Genomic DNA, 16,433 nt, shown 5'->3' on the forward strand with positions numbered 1-16,433 from the left:
ACTGTATTTCAGGGTGGTGCTGGTTTGGGAATATGTTTGTGTATTATTTCTATATATTTATACACACACATATGCAGTGGACTGTGTATATGATATGTGTGTATGTCCGAGTTTTTCCATACATTAACAATATGGTAAGAAAAAACAAGGGCACGTTCTAAAAGCATATTTCCTGCCATTTTTGTGAAAGATTTGCAAGGTGAGTTATGCAGGCAAGGGTATTCCTTCAATTACATTTACTGGTCCCCTTTCTGTACTTACAATACTTATCTTCATCCTTACAATATAGACCAAATGTTCAATTCATAAACCTGACACAGGCATGAAATTGGGTAGTGCAGTGCTCATTTTTTATCGCTCAAACAGTTCTCTGTTCATCCAAGAGAAAATCACGTTGAAGTTTTTCCTCAAAAATGAGATATTACATTTGACCTTTAAGTTACAAAGCAGTTGTGAGACAGGGTTTTTTATTTCATTGGTCAATTTTTCTTAATTTTTTTCATCTGGTTCAGAGCTTTTTGAGAGAATGCTTGTGGAGGAGGACTGGGTGCAATGATTTTTAAAGTTTTGGCAGTAAAGAGCTGATCTTGAAAATGAAATGCTAATAACTTGAGATAAACAGACAAAGTCTGTATAACCCTCTCAATGTACTGTACTTCAAACCTGACCTTCAGCTTTTTTGTTGTTTCGGTCCCGAATATCTCTTCTGCACAAACTGTCAGTTGCATGGAGATTTTTTTATCCATACAAATAGTTGCTAGAATAAGGATGTGTCCAGTCCAGTCATTTGCATATCACCTTTCTCTCTAGAGGTGAAGACCTAGCTCAGTAATCCTTTCTGCTACCTAACCTTGGCAGAATTTTAATTTTAATCTGCTCTCTGAGGAGATGCACAAGAAAATGCAAGGAATATTAATACATGAGCTGGACTGGGTTGAATGTGAAAAGGTGATTCTTTTTCCAGTCACTCAGACGTATACCCATGCAAAAGTATAGCCATTATGAATACACTAAACCCACTCTCTGCACAGAGCAAGTCAAACCAGCAGAAAGGAAATCCCTGAATTAACTGAACCACTTATACCATCTGAACCACTATCAAAAATCTACATATTCCTTCTGTCTACTGAAGAGCCTGAACAAAACTAAATAATAATAAGCAAGGAGCATACAACCTTCATATAGCCAATTTTGTTCCAGCAACTTTTCAGAAACCAGAGGGTAGTCCACAAAGCTGAACAGTTTGCAGCTGCCCTTACCTTAGCACAACTGCCTTTATGATATGGAAACATAAATAGACAGAAACCGACTGCAACAAAAAAACTTCTGCCTAAAGAAAAGGCGAGTCCCAACAGGCAGTCATTCGCAGAATGATCTCCTGACCTGTATTTAACAAAAGCTACACACTAGTACTGAAATGAGTGAAGTCAGTCATTTCAGAGTTGCACCTTTGGCCAGTGGACCACAGGACTGCAGAATGCACTCTCACACAAAGATTTCAGGACACATAACTACATTCCAAGCAGTATTAGTCCTGCATTGACCATGTAAATCAGTTAAGAAAAGCAATGGGCCTTTTTTTATAATGTAAGCTGCTGCTTTTTACATAAGCCTCTGCAAAGTGGTCACTGCTATTCTGCAGAGAGCTAACTGGTCACATAGGTCTGTCTCTCCACCTCCTTTCAGGTGCTAACTTTCATTAAAAGAAGCTTTAGTTAAATATTAATTTATTACTTATTTATTACATAGTACTTTTCCATGCCAAGAACTGCTGAGCTTGCTATACAGATACTATTTGATCTCTGGGAGGGAAGGAAGAAGGCTCTGTGTCCATGAATGAGAGGGGGCATGATCTGTACTGAGATAAAGCTCACATTGTGAAATACTTGGGTCACATATAGTATTCACCATAACGCTCAAGAGTGTATCAATTATAAGGCATATTTTTTCAGTTCACACATTCAGTATGTGATTTTGAGATGGTCCTTGAAAGTATTTGTGGCATTTTGCCATCACTTTTCCTTGAAAAAAAAGAAAAAAGAAAAAAGTTGTTAGGACAGTTCAGTCTTTGCTGTTACATTCACTCTTACAAACACTGAAGCACAAGCAGTCTTTGACTTCCACCAGTGTCCAAAAGAGGCTATGATACTTACTTTTTCTTTCTTGTTTTGGGTTTGGGGTCATCTTCTGCTGGTCTCTGTCACGAAGAGGGAGCTTGCCTGGCCTGATTTGCCAAGCACTTGTAGAAGCTTTCAATAGAGATATGGGCTGGCTTTAATAGCACAAAATCTGAACTCTCTCTTAAATGGGTGTGGCACTTCTTCTTTTTTCTTTTGTTCTATTAGTCTAAAATAAAGACATAAAGCCACCTTTCTGAAGAGCAGACCCTGTTTTCCAGTATACTTTTCCTGAGGAGTGATATAATGAATACTGAATGTTTTTCATTTATAATGTAAAATACTTTCCAAAGCCCATTTACCATCATCATGGGGAGGAAAATTGTGCTATCTGATAAGGACTATAATCAGTAAATAAGCAAGGTCATGTAAAGGCTACAGCTTTGGTCCAGTTTGCTAGATGATCTATCGACAGTAATTAAGAAACAATCATCAGGGTTTGGTCCAGCAAATCATTTAGGTATTAACTTACATATACAGACATGCTGAATTTAAAAAGCTGACTGAGAATCTTATAAGAAGTTTTTGATTTTATTTCTATCTGATTCTAGTTTACGCCTGATTCTTCTCACCCTGTGTTGGTAATTCTATTTCCAGATCCAGCAGAAACCAAGGCATGCAGCCATACATGAAAATCTATATTTTAAATCAGCTCTGCAACACCTTTTTCTAGTTATTCTCTGCTTATCATTTTCCTTGGTAGTAACAGGGGTCTTTTGAGGCACAGCTTCTGTGCCACACTGATGGCACATGGCACACAAATGAAGCCACAGCATGAAAATGACTGCAGGACATGATTATAGCAAAGAATAATTGAAGACCCAGGAACCTGTGGTCCAGAATAAATTTTAGCCTGACACTCAAAGTCTTCTGCATTCATTACTATTCAGTGGAAGTGCCGTACGCAAAAACAACAAAAAGTTTACTCCTGGCACTAGAAATTCTTACCCACAAGAAGGCAAAATAGTCCAACCTGGAGACAGAATAACTGCTGGAATGAATATTTAATGACTGCTTCAAGAGGTTAACACAGGGAGGGAGGAGAACAAAGTCTGCCCTTCAAAGACGGTTCTTGTGTAAGGTCAGTGCAATTTGTTTTACAACTCTATTGAAATATAACATAAATTCTGTCTTTATTACATAGATAGGTGTCTGCTTTAATTTGTTGCTGCTATCAGACTGACACTGTGAAACATCTGAAATTTTCTGTATCCTAAAGAAACAGACTGTATTTTACATAGATTCAGAAATTCTGGTAGTCTCTTTAGTAGCCAAAACTCCCATTGATCCACATTATTTCCTACTTCAACAGAAGAGCTTACAACAATTGGCTTGTACAAGTCAGTGCTGGGGAGCTACCTCAGTTTTTCATTCATTTTCTCTATACCTTGCTGGGCTATAGCTACTGTATGTTGATCTGAATATCATTCCTGATAGTGCCTTGCAAAGTGTTATTTCAAAATTAAATGCTTCAGAATTGACATAATTTTGTGGGCAGGAATCACAAAGACAATATCAAGATAAAGCACATGCTCTTTGGAGAGACAACAGAAGTACCACTAGATAAGACCATCACCTTCCCCAGCTCAGTGTGCTAAAATTTCAAGTCCTAACAATCTGATTATGTCCATAAAAATGTAAGTACAAAAGTTTTTGAGATTCTATAAAGAGCAGTCTCTTATTTATTTTTTAAGTCTGTTAGTCTTTCATGTCTATCACTGGATTTCCTGCCAGACCAGCTATATGCATAGAATACCATAGAGACAAAAGATAACTTCTACAGCCAAGCACCATTTACTTTGTCTGCTTTGGTCCTCAGAAACCCTTCTTCAGGCAGCACCTCATTGCTGCAACAAATTAATCACCAAAGCCCTGGTCCAGTAATGAAGTGCTATGGGTTTACAAAAGCTCAAAAGGCATTACATCTACTACCTGAAAGAAAAATGAGGTGAGTGCTCAGTAGAGGAAAATCAGCACAGCAGCACTGTCAGAGGCCAGTCTTCCTCTGGAGCAGTTCCTAGAGAGGTTAGCAAAGTCCCCAATCTCTGATGGTTCATTTCTGACCTGGACCAAATTGTCATCTCTACAGTTGTACTTGAAATCCAAAGAGTAAGTACATTTTGCACCAGAGCCTCATGGATTTTGGGTTGTTGTTGTTTTCGAAAGGGTTGGTGAAGCAAACAGTTCTCAAAGACTGGCATCAACCTAACATTTGTTAGTATTCACAGAGGCTTAGATTCAAATATAAATTACTCATTTGCCTTCATCCTTCCTCTTTCCAAACCTATAATAACTTTTAATATGTTCTGAAGGAGCTATTGTGATCTTTATTATTCAAGTGGATAAGTTAATTATGTTCCACTTTATCAGAAAACATTTTTGCATTTTGCCACTGGTAACAGTTCTGTAAAATAAGACAAGACAGCATCTTCAGGCAACAGGACAGACAGATGTCGTTGGCTAAGCTGTAAGAGTGATGGGAAAGTACTACAAATGCATAAATATGGCATTTCCTGAGTCCTACTGAAACACCCCGCAGAAACATTCAGCATATGTTTCCTCTAACACTTAAGGCTAAATCCAAGCCTGTTATAACAATCAGTCTCTTAATGCTACTCTGAGAGACCTCCTCTCTTCCAGCTCCACAGTACTTTGGAGACAGAAAGTCAGCAGCCCCTCCAAGCTCTTACTCATGGAGATGAATCAAACACAAGAAACTATCCACCACCAAATACACTGACTCGGTTCTTGCAGAATGGGTATCTTGAGACCGAGCCAGGGCTCAGGTGCTTGCAGAGCAGGCCCAGAGAGTTGCCACAGGACCTCAGTCATGACAATGTTGCTCTCAATCCACTGAAGTTACTCTAATTTTCTTTGATTTTCAATTACTGCAGCTGAAAGCATAATCACTGCCAAGTAGATTGTGTTGTCCACACACAGCGCTTGGGACCTCAACAGCAAAAATGCATCCCCTGAACTTCTATTGAAGATTTATCTTCTAGCAATAAAGAAGGGGAGAAAATGAAGAGCAGGTCTCCCGTTAAAAGCTTCACCAAGCCTGTCATGCTGAACACATATTGTATATAACCACAAAGAAAGACAATTTTTTCTCCTCATCTTTTCTTATATCAAGACATTCTCCTGTTTCTCTTGACAAAATAGAATTCTCTAGAGTCCATGGCCTTTTTCAGGACCATAATATGACCCATTAAGCAAAACACACCCATTGTAGGTTTCTTAGTTTAAAATAATTTTATAGCAATATCAGAACCATGTCTCTGCATGATTACAAGATATCATTTAACAAATTTTAGCCAAGTAAGCAAGGAATATATTTTATTTGGTTTCCCTCACATTCCAGATACCTGTAAATATATGTACAGAAAAATTATAAAACTTGACTATTTTTGTTATAAAGCATACTGTGGGGATTCAACTCATCCATTTAAAAGCAGAGTCTGAAATTAAACTAGTCCAAAATACAGCACACATCATCCTTGTCACAGGTATCTAAGACAAGTGTAATGAAGCTGAGACGGCTAGGTCTAAATGTCTAATATTAAGGTGACTGAAATTAAGAAGACAAAGACCCACTGTAGTGACGTGTGGCAGAACAAGGCAGCACAGGATTTCCAAAAGGATTTAGGCCAATGTGGGAGCACTGAAACCACCTGCATGCACCAATGTTTGTTACAAATTTCAGAGGAGATATTATTCTTCCAGTAATTCATGGAGAATGAAGTTCTCCAATCACAGGTGACAAAAGGTAATTGTAACAGAAGAATATATTGTTGTACACTTAATGAAGCAATCAATTTGAGAGATCTTGTGTAACACTCTGGTGCACTGATTCATCATCTGTGACAAACAAGCTACTGTAAGAAATTTAGAAATGGGGATCTCTTACATCTAAAGCACAGTGCAAAGGGCAATTTGTTGGTATGCAGGGCAGTAGTAGACTTTCAGTAAAAGACTTATCCCATACACCAAACATGAGAACTTTTCTTCATCAAAATCTCCTTTGCGTATCACAAGTTCACCCAAGCCTCACCATACAGACCTCAGTATCCCTCATTTTGGCGGTTAGAATTCAGTCATGTGTGTTAAATCAAAAATCTATAAACTTTTGCTATTAAAAAGCCCGAGCTGGACTTTCTCTAAGCTTTTTGGAAGAGTCTGGGCATGGTCAAGGATCTGCCAGTTGTGGAACATGCACTCCATGGGAACTAACAAGAAGCCTAAATAAATAAAAAAAAAATAAAATTAAAAAAAAAAAAAAACAAACAAACATAAATTGTAAGGTCTCCCCTGAGTTCAAGGTAACAAAACACCTTTATGTAGGGTACTAACAATCCTTTTAACCATCAGTCCTCAGTTCATTCATAGCTGCCATAGCAGAAAGCAACTGAAGCATTTCAAATAATGTGATTTCAGAATTTCTGCCAGAAATTGGAGATTAAGGCTTAGCATTATCAGCACAGAAAACACAAATCTGTAACAAACCTACTGTAAACAAACAGTAGCAAGGAAAGTGAGAGGCTGAAGTTCAAGTGTCTTTATTTTTTTTTTTGCCTTTTTTTTTTGTCTTATTACACCCTGCTTTGCTTGCACAGTTCCTAAGTTTGAATCACTGGAACACAGAAGTTTGGTCCTTGACTTGAGTCAGCATTTGTCTGGCATCTAGCAAAAGGACAGCGTGGATTGATGTTACACTTCTAGGCATTACAATACAAATGAGTAAATAGTTGTCGTAGTTTAAACCCAGTCAGGTAATTCGTTCGCTCACTTCCCCCCCTTTCTTGCCCTCCCCCTGCTCTCGGAGGGATGGAGAGGAGAATTGAAAAGAATGCAACTCCCACGGGTTGAGATAAGAACAGCTTAGTAACTAAGGTATAACACAAATCACTACTGCTACCACCAGTGATAATAATGATAAAGGAAATAACAAGGGAAGAGAATACAACACCTCACCACCAGCTGACCGATAACTCGCCCCCCCAAGCCCGACCAAGCTCTGACCGATACCTCCTCCAACCCCGCAGTCCCAGCCCTTCCGGCTAACTCCCAGTTACATCCTGGGCATGACGTGCTGTGGTATGGAATACCTCTTTGGTCAGTTTGGGTCAGGTGTCCTGTCTCGGCTTCCTCCCAGCTTCCCCTCCTCCCTGGCAGAGCATGAGGCTCACAAAGTCCTTGGCCAAACCAAAACATCGTTATCAGCTCTGTTCCCGAGCTGAAAGTCAAAACATTGCACTACACCAGCTACCAAGAAGGAGAAAAATGACTGCTACTGCTGAACCCAGGACAATAGTAAATACAATTATTCATTAAGGGGGTAATCTTTCCATAAATGTTTTCTTACAGAATAGGTCTTTTTTTGCAATAAACTTTCCTGTATCTGTTAGCTAGGGACTTCATTAAAAATACAAAATCTATGAGGAAGACTAAATCAACAAATACCTCTGTTAAAATCCTACTTGGTAAAAAGAACAGTTAATAATCAGCTCCAAATAGAAGTTTACACCTATAAAATCTGTACCTGCAACACAAAATAATAGAAGTTTCTTTTTCCATGTTAAAAAGCAGTTAGAGGAGTTGTGGTGGTGAAGTTAGGATGGTCTATCTACATATGCAAACATGTCAAGTTGTGTAGGGGGAAATCATGTTTTTCCATTAGATCAATCTTAATAATTAGAAAAAAAAAAACAGATGAGTTTTCCTGCACACAAACTTTTCATCAAGTTCTTTCAGAATGCAGTCCTATTCTTTGTGGCTATAAATCATATTGCATTATCGTCTCCTTTTCTAATTCCACGGAGCATAAATATCCCATTGACCATTCCATCTCCCTGAGAAAGAATACCATCTACCATGTAAAACATTTTGTTTATGGAATATGTTTTGCTTCTAACAGCACTGAAGTCTCTTTATAGCTCTGTTACAATAGGCATGTCTTTTTTATACTGCTCTTTCCTAATGAAATACTCCCCAAAATTGTGCCATGCACTCTAAAATCACAGTAAAAAGCATTCTTGCATTAAATGCTTTGTTGCCTAAATAAAAACAAAGAAAGAACGAAAAAGAAGGCATGTTACAGTGGGCAACTGAGACACTAGGTGATTTCTTCAACAGTATTTTCCAAAGACACACAATAAATCAGTGGCAGAAGGTATGATCCCTCATTCCGTTTGGTCTCAAACTTTGCTTTCTTTCATTATTTCCTCTTCCACATATTACTTACTCATACACATGAGCAAGATAACTATCACAACTATGATGCTATGCTATTATGCCACAGTGAGGATGAATAAAAATGCAAGCTATGGAGTGTATCAGTTTTATATTGTGCTTTCAAATGGCACAGATCTCCACCCATAACAGTCCTGCATCACTGTTTCCATAGTAACAAGATAACATGAGACACTTCGGTGTATGTTACTGTCTCTGGAAGAGTCCAACCTCAAGATGAGAATACCATATTGGACTTTGTAAATGAATTCTGCTTTGTGCTTTTTATGTAAAATATATCTGTGAATGATGCACTGACTTGAATAGTACAGTTACTTAATCGGATGATAGCAAATACATTACAGATAGAAAAGAAAACAAGTTCTCAGGTGTGGCAATCAGCTGAAAATGCTTTTCTTTTTTGATAATGGGAGCTACAAGGCACGGGATTCTCATGCCAAATTAAAACATGTTTATATTAAATTGACAGGAAGGAATTATGGGATGGTACTGTCATATAAGGCCCAGCAAAAGATTATATAGAATTTCAAAATAGAATAGTCTCCAAAATACCTGATGGCTGAGGAAAAGTTGTGACATGAGCTCATTCCTAGTATAGGTAGAATGGCAGCAAGCCAGGTGTCCGCACATTCCAGCAGAGATGCAGTGAGACCTGGGAGATGATAGACAAGGGAAGTAAAAGAGCCCAACAGAGAACAGCAAGCTACAGTGGAACCAAAAAATAACAGCAGGATCAACGGACAAAGATCTGACTTGTGTGAAGTGATCAAAAACCCACTGGAAGTATGTCCACAGAGACTGTAGGATGAAAGAGAGAGGGAATGGTACTACAAAGATGGGTAGAAAAATCACATACAAGATCTAGACAAATCACACCCATCCAGTTCCAGGAACCGTTTCCAAAACTCCTAAAAATTTTACTTCAGGTAGGGCAATCCCACACAAACCTCTTCGCACTGCTGAGCTACAAAGCCCACCACATAAGCTCATTTCCTTATCTCATTTTTTAAATGTTTTTCAGGGTATCAGTTGTTTCACAGAATAGTTTGAAATGCAAAATATATATAAAGGGTTGTAAAACACGGGGAATTTTCTGACTGACTCCCTATGTGGCAAGAATGTGACTGAAATACTATAATATGATGCATTCTTATAATTACTTTTTTCATATATTTTGGCTGTTTATATATTTTGTCTACCTTTTGATGTCTAAAAGTTAAATTAATTCAAAAGGTCTGTGCAGTTAGAAGAGCCTCCCTCCAACTTCTAGAGATGTGCATGCCTGGGCTTGTATTCTCCTACCATATGTATGCCTTTCAATGGTTCAGACTTCAAGGGGGCTGACAACATTTCTCCATTTGATCAATAGACTGAACAGTTGCTCTGTGCTCTAGCATGTACAATGGAAGGGTCTGGCAATGTTACTTCTCTCAAAGAAAAGAATTAAGGCAAAGTCACTCCTTTCCACAGCAGTCCTGCATGCCAGCTCTTCATTTGTGTTGAATGTCACTAAATCCAGACAGCAGCTCCATGCTGCCATGCTGAAGCAGTAGTCCCTCACTGATGAGGTCAGCAGCCAAAGGAGAGCACAAAAGGGGTCTTTCATCAGTCAGTCCATAACCAGTTGAGGAGCGATAAAATTCCCTCCACTAAACCACTGGCCAAATCTCACTGCAAGGTAGGTCTCCAGTTAAACGGTCTTTTCTTCTCTCAAAACTTTTTTTCACATCATTTGTGAGAGGAACTTGGGGAAATCAGGAGAGCAGGGGACAGACTTGTGTGAAAGTATGGAAGTGCAGTTGTATAGTCTACTGAGCAATAGTTTTGCCCCTAAAATATCCTATTCTCCTGTTCCTGTTTCATTCAGGCTAGTGGGGACTCAAATGGCTCTAAAGAGACAAGCATGAGCAAAAGACAGACACGTAGACTGTGAACTGAGTTTCAGCAATCATATTTCTCAGGGGCTGGTTATGCTCCTGAGTTTTAAACACCACTCACTTATTGAAGGAAGGTAACTGAAGTAAAGATGAGTATAAACATGTACCTGAAAAAAAAAATGAGATTTGCACCAAGTCATCCAGTGATCTCACTCCTTTCTCAGTGAACCAGTCCTCTGACCTGCCTCGTGAGAGCTTTTCTTCTTCCCCCCTCACTGCCAGCTCTGAGCATTCTTTTCATCTAGAGGTCTCTTCCATTTCAGATCACCTGGTCTACGGCTGGCTTTTGCTATAGCACTCCTTAGGTTTCTAGGGAGTTCAGAAATGACCTTATATTTTATAGAATTCATTCAGGCTTTCAAAACCAGCATGAAATTTCAGCAGCTATTTTATACAGTATCTGTTCATAATATGACATGTCACAAAACTTCACAGCCTATCTGCAGAATATACAGCTGAAATGTATTTAACCTTCAGCACATACGGGAGCAATAAACAACTAGAATTTTGCCTCACAGTAGGGCCATGAGAAATGTGAAAATCTGGTGAATGGTAATGGAGCAAACCTCTCAGTAGAAAAGTGACATAGGCAGACTTTGTGGTAATGCTGACGAATAGGCTATTAGTAGAGGTGTTGTAATGTGTTATGGGACTTTTCCTCCTTTCCCTTGCAAAGGAACTTCCTAGAAGATACCAGCAGGACTCTGGCCTCTAATCCTAAGATTGATTTACCCCCCACAACAAAAGAAATATAACAATGATCTTTAAATGGAGACTACTCAGGTTTGCTGGGTGAGATAGGTTAAACAAAAGCTTTGAAAACTATTTCACTCCTTTATAGGGAGAGTTTGAAGGGGATGCTTTCGTACAGTGTTGTGCTTTACTTAGAGTGGGTTTTTTTGAGAATCCTGATTCGCAAGCCAGCAAGTTTCAGTGACTTTTTTCCATCATATTGACGTTATATCACTTCATTCCCAGACAATTATTCTTATCTACATCATCTATGAATGCTCTTTTCGGGTCTGCTCCCTGCTGCAGATCAGATCCCTGCACTAATGCCCCAACTCCCTGCTTGTTTATTATTTGTGTTTAATCCCTTTCTGTTAGGGGAAAGTATAATTTTTTGTTTTCTTCCCAAATGCTCCAGCTGCATGCAGGATAAGATGACGTAGCTTTCCTTTTTACTATTACAGTACATAGGATGTGCCCAACAAACTGGAACAAACAAATCAAGTGGCTGTGTGAGAGTCCCTGGTATGAAACAAGATAATCTTTTTCTTTCATCAGGATTCCCACTTCTGACTTTCGTCTATGAACTGTTAGATGTCTGCAGTGCAGTGGTGTGAGATGGATACCATGAGGTTTTCTTAATAATCAGCTAGAAAGAAACAGGCATCTTAGGGTAAAATTCATTTAACAAATTTTACATACTTGTTTTAGGCTGAGATGAGTACAATCTTACCTTTCAGGGACTGAGGTTTTGGGTAATTGGAAGGTTGTTTGGGAGCACTACATTGACTTTTTTTTCCAAAGCAAGCCAGGCATAAGTGGATCAAAATTGGAAAATAAATGGCAGACATTCATTTCTGGAAGACTTAAAAACTTGGGGGTTTAGTTCCTCCTCTTGATCATGGCAGGATTGTGCCCTAAAGAAACACCATGTGATGAAAAATACCATCATTAAGTGAAGAATGGACAAGGAAACACATTAAGAGAATGAGAAAAACATTTTAGGGCATAGTTTACACCCTGCCAGTTATGGGAAGCAAACTACTCATAATCTTTATATGCCTCATGTTTTTCTTCAATAGGATAATCTTATCATCTAATCAGAACAAGCAAAAAATCCAAATAAAGCCAACTAAAAATTGCCTACCCAGCTCTTTTTCTTCAGTCTTCCTTGAAACTGCAAGTCATTGTGTTGGACAGCTGGGAATTTCCTACTCACTAAGGGCTCTGCAGCTTAATGTAAGTAATCCTCTACAGAAAATGGAATAATTTCTCACCAAGATTATGCCAGTCCTCATGTTACAGAAGAAGCCACATGTGTATTTTCCTGCAAGTCTGTTGGAAATTAATATCATCTATCTCATAGGTGGATTTAATGAATAAGGAAGAGTAGAGGAACATTTGTATTGAATTTCTTGGAAGTTTTGCCTCATGTAGTTTTAATTCTTAGTAGATCTTGTAATGTAATACTAGGATCTTCCTAACTCTGTACTACACAGAAAGCTGTCAGAAGTCTGATGCTATCACAGTATCACTTTAAACTGCTATCATACTATCATATTAAGCTGCAAAGAGAGAAATACAAGGAGATATAGATACTCTATATTCCTCCTCCTCTTGTCTCAAAAGTATCAGTTTCAAAAATCTTACTTCAGAAAAAGTCTCAAGCATGCGCTTTGCCATGTTGATTAGGCAAGTCAGACTTACACCTAACCAGCTCTTTAGCCAAACATGTTAGAGACAAATGTTACTTCATTAACCTACCAGTTGTTTGGAGAATACGATCAGCTTGCAAGTAGGAGAGTACCTCTGTGGCTCTAGAAGAAGCTGTGTTTCCAAAATCTTTTAACACTTAGGAATACTCCAGAGTAGTAAATGGTCGAAGTGTCAAAAGAGGTATGCTGTCCATACTTGGCACTAGATGTGATTTATCCCCAAGTCATCTCTGACAACTGGGAGGAAAGCATTCACACCAGCCCTCAGGACTCTGCAACAACGCCTGAGAGCAGGCAGCTCAGGGGTAAGTCACACTGCTCAAGTTGTCTGCTCATTTCTCCCAAGGAACGTAACTCCCTGCAGCTATCAGCTCATTCGAAGACTGCCCTGACTACTGGATAAGACAGAAAAAAAAAAAAAAATAATTACTCTTACTTATCAAGATAAAATATTAAAGCAAATGCTTACAATATTGGAAAAATAGAGCAAAAAGTAACATTAAGCATCCTTCATGGCTTGTATGCTGTGTCAGTTACCACAGAGGGCTAGAAACCTAGTCCTTTGCCCTAGCAAAAGCTACCCATGGTTGTTTCGCTGAAAGCAGCATTTCTCTTCAGCTATTATAACTTAACTGCTTGAATGGCTCTTCAGATCAGCCCCAATCCCTGCAGACTCAGTTCTCCTTAATGTCTGCTGAATTTGTAGATTTCCTGCATCTTTTCTAAAGATAGTTCTTCACAATATTGGTAGGTGCTGTCTGTGCTAGCTTCTTCTCATGGTGTCCCATTGTCTGCACCTGGAACCTGCTGTTACATGACTCGGTTTTCTTCACAGCATGTAGGGAAGAATGGAGGGTCGCAAAGAGCAAATGAGCTGCTTAGGGAAAGAGTGTAAGAAACAGATCAAGAGTAATCCTTTGATATGTCCTCTCAGCATCTGGCAACTAGGGGTTTAGAAACTCCCTCTATTGAACATTGAATCAGAACAATCACACCTAATAGCTATAGATATATGTGGATGAGTATGTGTGCACATATATATATACATACACACACATAAATATAATTTTGGTCTCTGTAACACTTTGTGCCAAAGAGTTCCATGTATTGTTTTGCCTGCTTCTTATTACATGATAATTTCAGCACTTTTATTTGTTCTTGTATTGTAAAAAATGGTGGAAGATAATTTCCTATCACCTTCTCTGTTCATAACTTTCTAGTCCTCTCTTGTATCCCTACTGCCTCTATTGAATGTTTCTTCTCTGAAATAAAAGCTCTTAGTCTATTTAGCATATCTTCACAGAGATCTGTTTCATATTTACTGCCATACCTCTTGCTCTTCTGCCTAAACATTCTTGCTGTTGCATATGTTTTTTCAGAGTGGATATCAAAACCATTAGCAGTTTTTAAGATGCGGGTTCACCAGTGATTTACAAAAAGAACACCACATACGGCTATGTTCTGATCTTCTGATCTCTGCTACTTCCCTGACAGTGTGAAATCATCACACTGAGGAGGATCTGCTCAGAGCTAGCTGATAGGAAATGCTCAGAGCAAGGAGAGTTATGACTAAATACCACCCTTCTCTGGGATTTTACAAGCTCTAGTTCAGGTTTAAAATCCACAAAACCTTCTCATGAGGAGCACTCCCTGGCATCATAAACAGTATATTGCATTGTGTACAGAACACTTGCTAGATCTGAGAGAGCTCTGATCCAATATACACCGTTCTGCTGGGGATGACTCAAAGTCACCCTTCTCAGCTCCAGAGGAGCACTCCTAAAGATGAACTTACAGGTAGGTCTTCTCCCAGTTGAGACCTTGACTGCTGGGGGAAGCATCCAACCCTCCTCTGGTTCAGTGGGTCCTGGAGGGGTTTTTGTAAGTAGAACAGCATTAAAAGAAGGGTTAGAGAGTGTCTTCTCTTCAGACTAAAGCACTAAGAGCGCTTTTTTCAAAGTTAAGAAACATGGATTTAAATCCATGTTTTTCCACATGCTGGTCAAAAGCTCAAACTAGTGAGATGCTATACAAAGGGAAAAGAGTGCTCATATTATCCAGCTTTGCTAAAAGTAGGGGGGGAAAAAAGCCAAAGTAAAAACAGTTGCTCTGTTTTTACAGCACTTGATCTATTAGGCTATTTGTGATAATCGGGTCTCTATACAACATCTTAAACTGAAATGTTGGAGTACTTAAAAGTTATTCTTCACTCCTAAAATTTGCAAATTAAAAACTTAATTTTTGTAAATGTGGGAATAAAAAATGGGCAAGTGTACACTATGCAGTGACACCTTCAAGAAAAGAAAAGTAAGACATTCTTTCTTATTTTTCCTGGCATACATGGGCTTCAGAACTGAGATTTTTATCACAGTACAGAAGAAAGAAAATAGGGGAGTTTGGTCCAATCTGACAAATTGTAAAGTCTAGCAACAGGGAAAGACAGGAATTATTTTTTTTTCCTTTCTTTTCCTTCGATTTGTTGGTAAATTTTTCCTCTAGATGGAAATTAACAGAGAAAGACATGAGGCTTTGATCTTAAAGGAGGTAAAAATCAGAGCACAGAGAGTACACATCACTAGGTGAGGGGAAGTGATGTCACGCTCATAATGAGTAACAACAATGCTTCTAAAAAAAAAAACAAAAAAAAACCCCTCACTTCAAAAATGCCTTCTAGATATTAAATCAAGGAGTATGTTTGCATGTTAACTGCCTCCAAGCAATCTTTTATATTAAACTACTTTACGTACAAGACTTCCAGATCATTTACAGGGCAAGTGCTTAGGAAAACAGGGACTTTCCAAGCGCCTGAAAAGATTGTCTGACTGATTGTCTGTCTACAGGTTTTCTTTTAAAGCTATTTTAAGTATATGATCCCATCCCAGCTATTTAACTCAGGAACCTGTCAATCACATGCTGTCTAATTGAACTCTCAGACACTGTAGGATTGCAAGCCACAAAGCATACAAACCAAAATGTGAAGAAAGGGTTTTCTGCTATGATTTCTTTCTTCAAACCCAATTTGAAAAGGTCAAATTTCAGATTGCGCAACCCCATTGAGACTTAGGGACTAAACTGGGACAATCACAAAGAAAAAAAAAAAAGCTAATTTTTTCTTTCCCTTTTGAAAGGCAAGAGGAGGTCTTTAATACCAGTTACTTGCTGGGGCTGATAGCAAGGTCTGAGGGTGGGGAAAGGACAATGAAAATTGAAAAAGGGAAACATATGAGTCAGGTTTTGTACTGCTGAGCTAGTAAATGGATGAATGTGAATGAAGTAGAATGGACTGACTGTGTGACATCTCCTTTAGAGACACTCTGCGATCCTGCTTGTTTGATTTTTTTTTTTGTTCAAAGAGAAAATATGAGATACCAAACACATTTAGGGGCTAAATAAGGGAAAATACCTCTGGAATAGATTTTATAAAAGGCTAGAAATAAATTGTGTATTTTACAACAGTTGGACTATGGTTCTGAGAGAAAGCCTAAGCGAAAACCTCCTTGATTTCAAGAGGCTTCATGTCAGAACCTAAACCACAGCATTTTACAGAAATGAGATTAGCAGTACCTGTCTTGACATATATTACACAAATTTAAACTACCTATTTAATCAGTAGATTTACATTGTCT

This window comes from Pezoporus flaviventris, unplaced genomic scaffold, assembly GCF_033815535.1.
Source record: "Pezoporus flaviventris isolate CSIRO_AGI_PZ_B2104156 unplaced genomic scaffold, CSIRO_AGI_Pfla_v1 ptg000047l, whole genome shotgun sequence".
NCBI lineage: Eukaryota > Metazoa > Chordata > Aves > Psittaciformes > Psittacidae > Pezoporus > Pezoporus flaviventris.